Source organism: Equus asinus, chromosome 8 (genome assembly GCF_041296235.1).
Source record: "Equus asinus isolate D_3611 breed Donkey chromosome 8, EquAss-T2T_v2, whole genome shotgun sequence".
In the NCBI taxonomy this organism is placed as follows: Eukaryota; Metazoa; Chordata; class Mammalia; order Perissodactyla; family Equidae; genus Equus; species Equus asinus.
In genome coordinates, this window is record NC_091797.1 from 29,642,522 (window position 1) to 29,657,378 (window position 14,857).

The 14,857-nt window shown below is 51.4% G+C and overlaps 1 protein-coding gene across 4 annotated transcripts in view; it reads right to left on the reverse strand.

The window, feature by feature from the left end:
- The window catches only part of PACSIN1 (protein kinase C and casein kinase substrate in neurons 1), a 53,708-nt gene that overhangs the window by 24,575 nt on the left and 14,276 nt on the right, over nucleotides 1–14,857 (reverse strand). The window contains exon 2 of one of the 4 annotated variants that reach the window (XM_070515071.1): nucleotides 5,090–5,170. The exons of the other annotated variants lie outside the window; for them this stretch is intronic. The gene's annotated coding sequence lies outside the window, so the exon portion shown is untranslated. The remainder of the gene's footprint in view (nucleotides 1–5,089; nucleotides 5,171–14,857) is intronic. 4 annotated transcript variants of the gene reach the window in all.

Sequence of the window (14,857 nt, forward strand, 5' to 3'; positions counted from 1 at the left end):
CAAATATTGGAATTATCTGACAAGGAGTTTTTTTTTTTAATATTTCAAATCTGAAATCTTTTTTTTTTCCCTCCCCAAAGCCCTAGTACATAGCTGTATATCCTATTCATAAGTAAGTCCTTCTAGTTCTTCTACATGGGATGCTGCCACAGCATGGCTTGATGAACGGTGCTAGGTCCATGCCCAGGATCCGAACCGGTGAACCCTGGGGGGCTGAAGCAGAGGGAGCAAACTTCATCACTCGGCTACAGCGGCTACATCCCAGCCGCTGACAAAGATGTTAAAACTGCAATCTTAAACATGCTTCAACAAGCAATTATGAACACACTTGAAACAAATGAAAAAAAAAGAAAGCCTTAGCAAAGAAACAGAAGATATTAAGCAAAACCAAATTGAAATTTTGGAACTGAAAGCTCATTGGATGGACTCAACAACAGAATGGAGACAAGAGAGGGAAGAATTAGTGAACATGAAGATAGACAATAGAAACTACCCAAGCTGAACAACAGAGAGAAAATAGACTGAAAAAAAAATGAATGCAGCCTCAGGAATCTATTGGACTACACCAAAAGCTCCAACGTTCACGTTGTTAGAGTCCCAGAAGGAAAGAAGAAAGAATGTGGGGCTGAAAAAGTATTCAAAGAAATAGTGGCTGAAAAAAATCCCAAATTTGGCAAAAGACATAAACGTATAGATTTAAGAGCTTAATTAACTCCAAATAGGTAAATGCTAAGAAATCTACTCCAAGATACGTCATACCCAAACTCCTGAAAACTAAAGACAAAGAAAAAGTCTTGAAAGCAAAGAGAGAGAAATGACATCTTATCTAAAAGGGAAAAACTATTCAAACAACAGCGAATTTTTCATCAGAACCCATGGGGGCCAGAAGTGGCAGGATATTTTTCATTTGCTGAAAGGAAAGAACTGTCAGGGGCTGGCCCCATGGCCAAGTGGTTAAGTTCGTGCGCTCTGCTGCAGGCGGCCCAGTGTTTCATTGGTTCGAATCCTGGGCACAGACATGGCACTGCTCATCAAACCATGCTGAGGCAGCGTCCCACATGCCACAACTAGAAGGACACACAACGAAGAATATACAACTATGTATGGGGGGCTTTGGGGAGAAAAAGGAAAAAAAAAAAAGAACTGTCAGCTCAGGATACTATGTTCAGTGAAAATATTCTTCGGGAACTCAGGGGAAATCAAGACATTCTCAGATGCTTCCGGGAGCCATCAACAGGAGGGAGCATGAGGCTGCTCTCTGGGATGCTGGAAACGTTCTCTATCCTCATCTGAGTGGTGGTTTCACAGGTGTTCACACATGTACAAACACAGTAAGTTGCATACCTAAGATTTAGGAACCTCATTGTATATGTTATACTTCAATAAAAAATTTTTTTAAAAGAGGCCATTGCAATAGTCCAAGTGAGCAATGACGGCCAACGGTGCAGTGGTGAAGTCTGATTCACGGCACCCTCTGGAGGTGGAGTCACGGGACTTACTATGGTTTGGAGGGACTGTCCCCCATGGCACCACTTCCATGAACACCACCAGCCACTTTCTCACCTCTGGTATCTCAGGGGAATTAAATTGAACAACGATGCTCACAATCAGAATGTGACACAGCAACTCACACCAATTTAGCACTGGGCATACAGCTGGTGCTCAGTGCTTGCGCCAGCATGGCCAACAGTGCTGACAATACTCATAAACCTTACTTCCAGCTGGTGGTTCAGATTCACAAAGCACTTTCCTCTGGAGTCTGTACGTAACCTCTGTATTACCCACAAGGAAATGGAGAATGAGAGAAGCTAAGGAATTTGTCCAAAGTCACACAGCTTGTGGCATCTGGAATCAGGCCTTTGCACTTTAAAGGCAGAGCCCTTCCCAGGGGTTCTCCGGCTTTAGTAAGCATCAGGACCAACTGGAGTTTTGTATAAAATGGAGATTCTGGCCGCAGCCACAGAGACTCTGATTCACTAGGGATCTCAGTTGTCTATTGCTGCATTTCAAAACTCAAAAACATTTAGTGACTTAAAACAATGATATATTACATTTTGTGATTCTGTGCATTGGCTGTGTTCAGGGAAGGGTTCTTCTTCTCTTCCATATGGCAGAAATGTCCAAGTTGGTTCCTTTTTTTTTTTTCTTGGTGAGGAAGACTAGCCCTGAGCTGACATCTGTCCCAATCTTCCTCTATTTTGTATGTGGGATGCCTCCACAGCATGGCTGATGAGTGGAGTATGTCTGCATCCAGGATCCAAACCTATGAAACCCTGGGCCGCCAAAGCAGAGTGCATGAACTTAACCACTCAGCCATGGGGCTGGCCCCCAAGATGGCTTCTTTATTCACATGAGTGACCCTCAGTTGGGATGGCTGGGGTAGCCAGCAGCTGACTAGGTGCCTCCCCATCTCCCTCCTGTCCCCTCCGCCCAGACCCCCACATCCTTCCCTTACAGGGTCTTTCCAGCAGGGCAGCTGGACCTACTTACGTGGTAGCTCAGGGCTCCAAAAGGACAAGTCCCAGTGTCTGAGGACTCACCTATCAAGCCTCTGCTTCGGGCATGTTGGCCAGTGTCTCCTTGGCTAAAGCAAGTCACATGGCCAAGCCCAGAGTCAGTGTCAGGGGAGGGGGCTCCAGCAGGGTGTGAATACCAGGAGTGGGGTTCACGGGTGGGGGAGGGAGCACCAATGGACCAGACTGCCACAGTAGGTCTGTGGTGGGGCCCGAGAATTTGCATTTTTTATGACCTTCTCTCCAGGGAGTTTCCCACTGTGACACCACGGGCGGGCGTTCCAGTGACCACACTTTGAGAAGTAGTCCTACCCTGTAACACCTATTCTCTACCACCACCATCAAAGAGGCTTTTCACTCTCCCTCCTGTTCTGGTCACCGATCAAAGGGGATGCCAACAGACACAATCACTGTCCTGGGGGGCTGACAGCCCAGGGCAGATGCACACACACACCAGGACACAAGAACGCTGTTCAGACACTGGCTTTTGCAAGAAGCCCAAGACGTGGACCTTTAGTCCTGACTCGGCCCCACTCCAGCCAGGAGGCCTTGCATGGGTGGCTCCTATCTCTAGGGGTTGATTTGCTCCCCACAAAGTGAGGGGGTTGGACCAAATCAGCAATTTCTAACCTCTGCACCACCGGGGGACCCCTGTATGTATTTCTTCACCCAGGGAACCCCAGGATTTGAAAGACTTTTGTCTACCAAACAAATGCACATGCTAAGTAATTTTTTTATAATTGACAAAAAAAATGACTTTTTATTCAATTAATTATTGAGTAGAGTTTCTGATCAGCATGGGATAACTCATATTTCTATGCTGTATTGAGAAGTTCCCACCCAAAGCAAAGAGCCTAGAGACTGGGCTGCCTCAGCTTGGGAAATTTAATTTGGGTACCGCTTTTTGCAATATTCAAAATAACCGAGCCCCTCTCTGGATCTTGGGGGCCTTCAGCTGAGATCGACTGGACAGAGTGTCCTCTAAGTAAGAACCCGCCCAGCTCTAAGTAGTCTGTGTGCTGAGTGCCTCCCAGGCCCCACCAGGACCCAGCATGCTGCCAAGCACCGTGGGGAAAACTCAGGGTCTAAGGTCGCGCTGTCCATTACAGCAGTCACTAATGCCATTTGACTATTGAGATTTAAGTTAAACAGAATTAAATAAAATTAAAAATCCAATTCCTAAAAAAAAAAAATCAGTTCCTCCGTTGCACTAGACACATTTCACGTGTCCACAGCCACAGGAGGCTGGTGGCTACCACACTGGACAGCGCAGCTACGGAACATCTCCATCGCTGCAGCAAGTTCAAACGGACAGTGCTGGAAGGCATGGTCAAGGAATAGAAATGCAGGCACGGCCAGTGTAACACGCTCACAGCGCCCCAAAGGAGAGTCCCTACCGATCAGATTCCAGCGGCCCCACTGCTTGTAGGACACGGTGGAGCTGCATTTCTTGGACCAAAAAATTGGCTCCAAAACAGTGCAAAAATCACATTTAGGGATGCAGCCAACCTTTCAAATCACATGCTATATTTAGAGGGAAGATGATTACGCTCCTGGTAAAACTGTGTTACCAAGAATACTCGGAGTAAGCCACCAAGTATGACTCCTGCCATAACGCAGCCCCCTTCACACTCCCCCACGGGCAAAGAGGAGAGGGCCAGGGGCCGTGCGTTGGCCAATCCTGACAGAGAGAAACCTCTGTGACCCTGCAGGTCCCGTCCTTTGCATTCTATAGTGTTTCTGTGTCTCTTTCTAAAGAAAGGGCTGCTCTGCAAGGGGACAGTGTGGGAAAGATGGTGGGGGTGTCTGATTTATTGTGAAAGTGTTTTTAGTGGCAGACACTGTTGGTTGTCTAGCCCACAGCCGTTCCTCCTTTGCCCTCGCTGACCAGAGTCCCCACTGCATTATGAGGGACTCAAGAGGAAACGCTGATTGGCCTAAGGCAGGGTTTCTTCGCTTCGGCACTACTGACAAGTGGGGCTGGATGATTCTTTGCTGGGGGGGCTGCCCTGTGCAATGTAGGATGTCTGGCAGCATCCTGGCTTCTACCCCCTAGATGCCAGTAGCCGCCACCTCTGAGTTATAACAACCAAAAACACCTCCAGACATTGCCAAATGTCTCCTGGGCGGCAACACCAACCCAGGTGGAGAACCGCTGGTCTAAGGCTTAAACTCTAAGTCAGTGGTTCTCAAAGCTGAAGGTACATGAGAATCGCCCAGAGGAGCTGTTAAAAGACAGACTGCAGGGCCTCACTCCCAAAGTTTCTGATTCAGTAGGTCTGTGGCGGGGCTGGAGAACTGGAATTTCTATCAAGAGCCCAGGCGATGCTGATGCTCCTCGTCCTGGGATCCCATGTTGAGAACCCCTGGTCAGAGTCCTCTGAGGCCATCCTATTCCCCTGGCCAGTTAGACCAGAGGGAAAGGGCTTCTGGGAAGGGTCTCCTCGTTGATGATAAGAGACACTGGGAAGAACAGTGCCTTGTCTCCTTGGATGTTGTCAAGTCTGCACATGACGCCTGGAGCCGTGGCAGCATCTTGTGACCCCAGGGGGCGCTAGCTCGAGGACCAAACCTACCGACGGAGGATGGAGAGAGGCTGGTTCCTGGCGGTGGTTGATCACGGAATTCACCAGCGCAGAAGCTGTCCTCAGGAGAACCTGGCGAGTGAGACAAGCAGTCTTCCTTTTCATTTAAGCAAGTAGTTCCCAAACTCTGCGGCTCATTAGAACACCTGGGAAGCTTTAAAAACTCACCCCACACCAGTTAAGTCAGAATCTCTGAGTGTAGGGCCCAAGAACCAGTATTTTTTTAAGTTCCTGCAAGTGTTTCAATGTGCGGCCAAGTCTGAGAACTGTTGCTCCTGAAAGCGCAGCTGGCGGACCAGCCACATTAGCATCCCCCCGGAAGCCCGAGAGAAATGGAGACTCTCGGGCCCCAGCCCGCACTCTGAGACCTACTGACTCGGAGTCTGCATTTTAACAGGTAATCTGTGCTCTACATACAGAATCGAATTTGAGAAACAATGATTTCAGCCATTTTGAGTTGTTTTTTCTGCAACTGGCAGCCCAAGTGCCACCATCTTGAATGTCATCCCAACCGCGGGGCTCACACAGCTGAACACAGGGTTCACGAACTTAAATCATATTGAAATAATTCTGTCAAGAGAGACCCCAGTGGTCTTCCCAACACTGGAGAGCACTGTGGCCGTGTCCCAGAACGTTGACACGCCCATACCTACAACTTAGGAATCCCAACTCTTGGCATACTCTCTTAACATCTGCTCAAGAAAACAAACCCAAGAATGTCCTTTGCAATTCTGTGTGTGTGTGTGTGTGTGTGTGTGTGAGGAAGATTAGCCCTGAGCTAACATCTGTGCCAGTCGTCCTCTATTTTGTACGTGGGATGCTGCCACAGTGTGGCTTTGATGAGCGGTGCTAGGTCCATGCCCGGGATCCAAACCTGTGAACCCCAGGCTGCCAAAGTGAAGTGTGCAAACTTAACCACCACCCCACCGGGCCGGCCCCCCCTTTGCAATTTTGTTACATCAGGAAAGGGAGAAAACCTAAATGTCCATAGTTGGGGAAATTGATTAATAAATTATGGTATATTCAGATTACCATAAAATTAGCCAACAATTATGGAGCAGATACTGTCCTAAATGCTTTCCTGGATTACCGTGTTTAACCTCATAGCTTCCCCATAGGGCAGGCATGATTATGATTCCCATTTTATAGATGAGGAAACTGAGGCACAGAGGGGTAATCTTCCCAAGTCACTCCCCAAACTCACTGAGCGAGGTGGGATAACCCAGCAGTCTGGCTCTAGAACTGACGTCCTAATCATCAGGTAGGCTGCCTCGTGGGAAGACACCTTCCCTGACCCCCCCCCCCCTTTCTCCGTGGATGCGCCCGTTCTCCTCCCAGACACACCCACCTCTATCACCGTGCTGGACTCCTTAACTACAACTATTATCTTCGTGCTGACCTGCCGACCCCTCTCAGAGAGCTTCTCAGCCCAGATGCACATGAGAATCACTTGGAACACTTTTTTTTAATTGTGGTAAAACAGACATAACGTAAAATTTACCACTTTAACCATTTTTAAGTGTACAAGGAAGTATATTCACATTGTTATGCAACCAGCATCACGATCCATCTCTAGAACGTTTTTTTTTTTTTTTAAAGATTTTATTTTTTTCCTTTTTCTCCCCAAAGCCCCCCGGTACATAGTTGTATATTCTTCGTTGTGAGTCCTTCCAGTTGTGGCATGTGGGACGCTGCCTCAGCGTGGTTTGATGAGCAGTGCCATGTCCGTGCCCAGGATTCGAACCAACGAAACACTGGGCCGCCTGCAGCGGAGCGCGCGAACTTAACCACTCGGCCACGGGGCCAGCCCCCTCTAGAACGTTTTTATCACCCCAGACTGAAACTGTGCCCACTGATAACTCCCTCTCCCTCCCCCTCCCTCCAGCCCCTGGCAACCAGCATTCTACCTCCTGTCCATGAATCTGCCTGGTCGAGGCACCTCATAGTAAACGGAATCACAATACTTGTCCTTCTGTGACGGGCTTCTTTCACTTAGCATAATGTTTCTAAGGTTCATCCATGTTGTGGCATGTGTCAGAATTTCATTCTTTTTAAAGCTGAATAATATGTCACTGTCTGCATACGCCACATTTTGTTTATCCATCCCATTTGGGATACTTGGGTTGTTTTCACCCTTCGGCCACTGTGAACAGCGCTGCGATGAACACCGGTGTACAAGCACCAGTTTCAGTCCTTGCTTTCCATTCTTTGGGGTAGATACCTAGAAGCGGGATGTTGGATCATATTCTATGTTTAACTTTTTGATGAACCACCAAACTGTTTTCCACAGTGGCTGGACCATTTTACATTCCCATCAGCAATGCAGAAGAGTTCCAACTTCCTCGCATTCTCACCAACACTTGTTATTTTCTGGGGGTTTTTGATAATGACCATTCTAATGGGTGTGAAGTGGCAGCTCATTGTAGCTTTGATTTGCATTTCCCTGATGATTAGTGATGTTGAACATCTTTTCATGTGCTTATTAGCCATCTGCATATCTTCTTTGGAGAAATGTCTATTCAAGTCCTTTGCTTATTTTTTAACTGGGTTATTTGGTTCTTTGTTGTTGAATTGTAAGAGTTCTTTATATATTCTGAATATCAATTGCCTATTGGATATATGATTTGCAAATATTTTCTCCCATTCTGTATACTGTCTTTTTTACTCTCTTGATAGTGTCCTTTGATGCACAAAATTTTTATATTTTGATGAAGTTCAATTTATTTATTTTTTCTTTCTTTGTTGCCTGTGCTTTTGGTGTCACGTCCAAGAAATCACTGCCAAATCCAACATGATGAAGAGTCTCCCCTGTGTTTTCTTCCAAGAGTTTTATAGTTTTGGTTCTTACATTTAAGTCTTTGATCCATTCTGTGTTCACTTTTGTATACGGAGTAAGGTAAGGTCCAACTTCATTCTTCTGCACGTGGATACCCAGTTTTCTTACCTAGGATGCTTTTAAAACTCCCTAAGTCCAGGCTGCAGCCCAGAATCTCTGTGGTGGGACCCAGGCATCAGGAACCTGGAGCTCCTCAGGTGGTTCCCAAGGGCATCCTGGGCTGAGAACGGTTGTCCTGCGGCACCGAAGTCTTCTTGGTCCTGGGCCATCTCATACTGGTCTCGAATTCCCAGTTTCTAGCATGGGGCATGGCCCGTGGAGGGATTCAGTGGGGTTTACGCTGGGCCTGGGGTGACTATGGGAGATTCCAGCCCTGGAACTTTTCACACACACAGTGCCCCAGTACCTTCCACGCCCAGTGCTGTGCCAGGTGCATCCGAGGAGAAGAAAAGGAACTGGCTGTGGGTTCAGTCCCAGGCGATCGAGGGTGGCCTTGGGAGAGGCCACAGAGTCAGGTGGTAAAAAGGTGCTGGACGGGGTGGGGCAGGCTGTCCGTGCCACAGAACCAGAGAGGTCCGGCTGCCGGGGAGGTGTGCTTGGAGGCAGGGCTGGGGTGCAGCCTTGGAGCGCCCGAGAGGAAGGGGAGCTCAGAGGGGGAAGGGCTCGAGCAGAGGTGCAGAGGTAAGCACCCACATAGCAAATGGGGGGCCTCACTGGAGAAGCTCCCCAAGGAGGACAGAAGGGGTGATCGTAACGGCAGCTGACATCTGGTGGAAGCCTGTCTGTCCACACTTCCCACCATTGTGCTTCCTCATCTTTAAACTGGGGACAACAGCAGCTCTTACCTCACAGGACATCTGAGAGGACTACAAGACTTAGAACAAGAAAAGCCTCTGGAACCATGCCTGACACAGAGGAAGCACTCAATTATGCCAGCTATCTATTCCATCGTTATTATCTCCTTTAATCCCAACAACAAACCTAAGAGATGTACACCATTATCTCTATTTTTAAATAGGAAACTGGGGATCAGAGAGGTGAAGTCAGTGGCTCAGTACACACAGCAGGACTGAGCCAGGATTCAAACTCTATTCTGTCTGACTCCAAAGCCCACACACAAATCTCCCACAAAACTTGGGCACCAAAGTCTGGATTCCTGGAATCCAGACCTGGAAAGGGCCTCCCAAGGCCACCGGGTCTGGCCCAACTCCTTTGTTTTGTAGAGAAAGACAACCAGCGAAGGGAGGTGACTGCGTGAGGCCCCGCACCACGTCAGGCTGAGTGGGGCTGGAGCTGAGGCCTCCAGGTAAACCGACAGGCAGGACAGATCACTACCTCGGCCAGGGGTCGCCGCGCCGTGGGTCAGGGATCACCGCGTGCCCCAAGTCCAGCCAGCTCAGCTGCAACTGTGCCTGGGAGCCGGGCATCACCATGGAGGGGCAGGGGGAGCGGCCTCTGCGCCGAGAGCTCACCCGCCAGCCTCTCCCGCATGGCTGGCAGAGACCACCACAGCCCCCAGCCCCCTCAGCTCGAGCCTGCAGCCCAGAGACCCCCTGACAGGCCCCCACCGCAGCCTCCTACCCACCATGGGGAGGAAGTCACGCAATTATAGATGACCTTTGCAGGGGAGCAGAATGTAAATGCAATCTGTTTGCCTGTGCAATCTTCATAATTACCACAATCACTCCCAATGAGCCATTGTGACCAAGGCTTCAGCACAGGCGCCAGGCCCCCTGCCACACGTCATCCCCCAGCGTCCCCTCACAGGCCGCCCTCTGTCCCGAGGCATAATCCCCCTCATCCACAGCCTGCTGCCTCTCCACTTTCCCACTCCAGCCGCGGGGTGGGCCACGGGGAGCTGCTCCATCCCCGCTGCAGAGATGAGGAAGCAGAGGGTCACCCTCCCTGAGGACCAGTGGCCTGGAAGCCACTGAGCTCCAGCAGGAGCCAGCCCTGAACACCTCATCTGGGCACCGTTTCTTCCCAGTCTACGGTTTCCCGGGCGAGACAGGGATGCTCTGAGTAATTCTCTCACCTTTAGAAACCGACGGAAATGGACCCACAACTTGTAGCCATGGTATGATTTAGGAAAGAGGTTTCTCACCCGGGAGGTGCGACAAAATCTCCTCTAAACAAATGCATAGTACGGTCTCCCCCCTGGAGATTCTGATTCTGCTGGTCTGGGGTAAAACCCAAGTGTCCCTGTTTTGTTTTGTTTTATTTTTCAAAAGTTCCCTTATAGGATGTCAATCATCAATCCAGGTTTGGGAAATATTAGGGGTACAGGAAAGAATTCCTGAGTATTTCCTGTTCTTTCACTCACTGTTAACTTTTCCAACCACTGAAAGCTCCTTTTTCGCATCTAAATAACCACTGGAAGGGTTAAGGGAGGAGATGTGAGTCATTCACACTTTAGTATAAATAAGTTTGTTCAGCCAGCTTTCTGCCTAATGCTTAGCTGAGATCCTGCCTGTTTGCAGGGGAGGAGGGTGGGAATTAGGAGTGTTGACAGAAGAGGAAAGAGAAGAGAGTAGGAAGAGAGAGGGAATAGAGGCGCTCCTGAGGGAGGTGTTAAGAATAAGGGGCTTTGTACTGAGCCAAATGACTTGAATGGTAGGTCCCATGATGGGAAAACTGGAGAGATGCTTGAACTTGTAGTAACTAACACTCATGACACAGTCCAGACAGTCACTAACCAGCGCTGACCTGAGCTCCGTGGGGGGTGCCAAGCACAGCATAAAGACCCGCCTATACAGCCCACAGATGGGGAGTGGTCTAACTCCTCACTACTCAAAGTGTGGTCCACGGACCAGCAGCACTGGCATCGCCTGGGAGGTCATGAGAAACGCACAATGTCAGGCCCACCAGACCTCCTGACTCAGAGTCTCTCAGCAAGGTCCCCAGGAGACTCCTGAGCACCAAGGATGGAGCGGCTCTGGTCTAACTAGCAGTGAGCCCCAGAGAGCCCTGGGAATGACCTGCTTCTAAGAGGGCATCGATGGGCAACAGGCCGGGGCACACCATGAAACAAGGCGGGGAGTACTGGGGAACTGGGCAGAGGGGGTTAAACCCACGAAGGAGCTGGCCCTGAGCTGCTTTCCAGAGGAAGGGAGGCGGGCGTAGGACAATTAAACCAAGAAGTAAATTTGGGGCCCTGGACTTGGAATCCATCGCTGGGTCCACGGCTCACTTTGCCACTAACTTGCTGTGTGACTTCGCACGAGTGATTGGCCTCAGTTTCCGCTTCTGTCAAATGGGGCTGATACCATGTTCTCTTGCTGCCTCTTAGGGCTGCATGAGGCCCGAAGGAGCTGAGATGAGAAAGCAGTTTGGAAACCATGAGACACTGGACAGGGTGAGTCACCGTGGCTGCTCCCCAGTGTCCTCAAGAGACCCCACAGAAGCGTGGCCTCCTAGGCATCAAAATTCACCTGTTTCCTTCCCATGACCCTTCAGAGCTGGAATCTCAGCCTGAAAGGAGTTGGACAAACCAAGTCACACAAGGCTGTTACCATCTGATGACATTTATTGCATCTGCCAGGATTTGGTTTTGAAGAAGACTGCTGGAAATGGAGACCAGGTATAATCAGATGGGGGTGGTCCCAGGGCTCCCCAAATCTCACATCCACCCACCTACTGGGGAGGAGTGGTTCCCCACCCTGACTGCATGTAAAAATCACTGACGTCTGGACCAGAACGGCTAAAATAAAAGGACAGACAGTATCAAGTGTTGGCAAGGATGCAGAGCAACCAGAACTCTCAAGCACTGCTGGTGGAGGTGTAAAATGGTACAGCCGCTTTGGAATACTATTTAGCGATAGCTACTAAGTTCAGCACGTGTGTACCTTAGACCCACACTTGAGTATACGCTCCGCAGTAATGAGCACATGGCCACCCAAAGACCTATACACGAATGCTCCCAGCCATGGCATTCATATTAGCCCCAAAGCAACCCAAAATGTCCATCAACAGTTGAAAGGCTGAATCAGTTGTGCGCAGTGCTGTGTGCTGTGCCATCTGGAAGCCCTGCTTCAGGACAAAGGCACCTTCTCCCAGCTGCGGGCAGTGTTTACTGACAACCCTCAGAGTCCCTCGCCAAGAGCTGCCCTCCGCCTCACAGCCCCTCCCAGGGAACAGCTCACAGCCAACAACTGTTGACATGGGCCTGGACACTTTGCCCTAATTCAGGACAACTCGGAAGTGCCACGCCACCCTGGGCGCTCCCCGTGGGGTCAACGAGCCTGGGTTCAACCCTCCCTCTCTCTGCCCGTCCTGCTGCCCACCCCTCTTATAAGCTTGTTCCTGACAGCACCTCCCAATGAGCGGCCTCTGCACAAATCTTCATTTCAGAGTCTGTTTCCCCAGGAACCAACCCAGCCAGCTGGTGTCAGGGGTGAGTGCTTCTAGGAAGCAGCCCCTGAACTCGGGACGGGAGCTGGGTCACCCACGAGCGGCTGGCAGTGAGGACCACGACTGCGCCAGGAGGACTGGCAGCCTGAGGAGGCCGCTGACCCTTTCCCAGGGGGAGGGGAAGGCTGTGCACCCAGGGGCAGCATCTCAGGGTCCCAGAGGCTGGGGGCGCAGTAATCAATGATAACGCCCATGAACCAGATGGCTGGGGCTGGGGCCTCTGACGCCCTGCAGACGACAATGAAAGGCTGAGAGTGCTTCACCCTAATTTAAGGCCAAGTGTGAAAGCCAAGGACCTCCTTAGCTGCACAGAAATCCGTCTCTCCTGCAGCTGGAGGGGAGAGAAAAGCTGAGGGGCTGGCGCAGGGCTTAATTATAAGCAGAGCGGAACGTGGAAAAGGTTGACTCTCAGCCCAGGATGAGTCTGTGGCACCAAGGTCAGGCCCCGCTTGGGAGAGAGTTGGACGCAGAAGCGAGCCCTCAGAGCCCAGCACGCCCCCCTGCCTGAAGATGAGGCTGAGGATCCTGCCTCAGGTCTGCCCCCTGCTCTCCTGGCCCCAGAGGACAACCAGGATAAGTTACACCTCAGCCCGGGGGCAGGTGGGAGCCATCACACTGGCGGAAGCCAGGAGAACAGGCGGGATGCATCTGAGATGCTAGATTGTGGGGTGGAGTCAGGACGTAAAGTTGGATAAAGGAGAGTTAATCCCACAATACAAGAATTAACACCCTGGCAAGGACCCAGAAAGACGGTGTTAACACATTGCTGGGAGAAAGTGATGGGCACAGCACGAGAAGGAGAAATGCCGGGCTGCCGTGTCAGACAGTGCAGGAAGGGAGCGGAAGGTTCGGAGCAGTGGGCATGTTCCGGTGGCTATGCCGCGCCAGAAAACCCACCAGCTGTCTATCTTCTGCGGGACAGCCTCACAGACACTCCCTGTACCAAGGCCACAGGAAAGTGCTGGAGTGAGGGGCGCCAGCAGCCTGACAAGCTCGGGGGTGAGTGTCCTCTGAAGCTGGGAGAGTGGGAGCTGCTGTTACAGAACTGGGCGCCCCAACAGCAGTGGAGATGCTAGGATGCCCAAATCAGAGGCCAGCTGACAGTGCTTACTCGTCAGAAGCAAGGTGAGTGCAATTATTAAGACTACGGGCAAGGTCAGAGCGGCAGCTGGGAGGGCCTGACCCACAGAGCTGAGGACCTGGGTCCCCAGGGCCAAGCCAGACAGGCACCAACAAGGACACTGCCCACTCCATAAAATCAAAAGAAACCGAGGCCTGATGATGAGGGGCTGAGGGCCGCCCCGCAATGAACAGCCATGATCCCTTGCCCGGTTTCCAGACCACAGCGAGGCTGCAGGTCCGGGTGAGCGAAGGAGGGAGCAGGTGCCCAGGAGTAACGGCCGTGCGACCCCGGACCAAGAAGATGTGGTAATGATGCCCCCAGTCCCTCCTACAAAGACTTAGCCATTTCCTTGGATAACCGTCACTGGAGAAAGAGGAATACCCAGTTAGACTGTTAGACACGGGGGGTCCAAATGGATATTGCTACCAGGGACCCAAAAAGTCATCCTGGTCCCCTGTCAGGATGAATGGATTCCTGGCCCAGGTTTGGCTCACAGGGAGTCCACTGGGTCCACCCTGTGTCACTCTGTGTGACCCTGGGGCAGTCACCTCCCCTCTCTGAGCCCTGAGTCGCCCTGCAGGCGAAGGGCTGCATAGGCAGGGGGGCTGGACAAGCCGGGTGTGGACCCATCCTGAGATCCCACAGGAACACCCAGGAGTGCCCTTGGAATCCGCCAGGCCCTGTTCAAACCCCACTCCCGTCCCTTCCTGGCAAGTCACCCTTGGGCTCCTTTCTCATCTGCAAGGTGGGAATGATGGCACCTGCATCACACAGCGGCTGTGAGAACCACGAAGACGACCCATGTTTCACAGCACCGCCTCCTTCCTCGCTCCGCTGACTGCGCAGCCCATGCTCCGAGAAAGGGGAGTAGTCTAAAGAGAATGCCCCACACCCCGCCCCCACCAGGCTCTGCCTCCCTCCCGCGGGGCACCAGCCGGGGCCCTCTCGTCTCTCCAGCTGCATCACTCCGACAATTCTGCCCCCTCCCACGTGATGGGGTTTTCCCTCCACACAGAATCTTTCCCTTCAAGAGAGAAACATGGTGCCATTTCTCTCATTTAAAAAAAACAAGGCCCCCCTATTCTGCACTGTGCCCTCAGCTCCTGCCCTGGGCTCACTCCCGGGAAGGCTGCCATATGCCCTGTCTCCACCCCCTCAGGAGGCCCCTGCAATCTGGCTCTGGTCCTCAGTGGCCACCACTGACCCCCACGATGCAAAGCCCCTGGTCCCTCCCTAACCCTCCTCCCATGGCCACTTGGCTGCCACCCCATAGGCCCCGACATACGTGTCCCCTCAGCTCCTCTGACACCCCCCCACCTCTGTCACTCCTCAGTCTCCAGGGCTCAGGTGGGGCCTCTTTTCCTCCCCATCTCCACCTCCCCTCCAGGTG